The sequence below is a fragment of the Tupaia chinensis genome, unplaced genomic scaffold (genome assembly GCF_000334495.1).
Source record: "Tupaia chinensis unplaced genomic scaffold, TupChi_1.0 Scaffold000328_1, whole genome shotgun sequence".
Lineage (NCBI taxonomy): Eukaryota > Metazoa > Chordata > Mammalia > Scandentia > Tupaiidae > Tupaia > Tupaia belangeri.
In genome coordinates, this window is record NW_006159822.1 from 1,868,675 (window position 1) to 1,869,039 (window position 365).

A 365-nucleotide genomic window follows, 5' to 3' on the forward strand; every position below is an offset into this window, starting at 1 on the left:
GTGCTCCGCCGGGGGGCGGCTGCCGCTATTGTTGCGGAGTCTGCCGGGCGTCCGGGAGACAAGAGGCGAGGGCGGCCTGCGTTCTCGGGGTCTCCAGCCGCGAGGACAGGATTACGCAGGCTTGGCTGAGCCACGGAGCAAATGCACTTCCCAAAGCAATTAGTCTCGAGCAAAAGCCGGAGCAACTTTTCCGTGGAGCTCCGGATTCTGAGCGCTCCTGGGCTCCAGGCGTGTGAGAGCCAGCGAGACGCGCTCGGAGAGAGTGACTGAGTGTGAGTGAGTGTGTGCGCCGCACGGATCCCGGCCAGTGCACTCCTCCTTCTCCTTTTCCTCCACCTCCTCCGCCTCCCGGTGACTCACGCTGT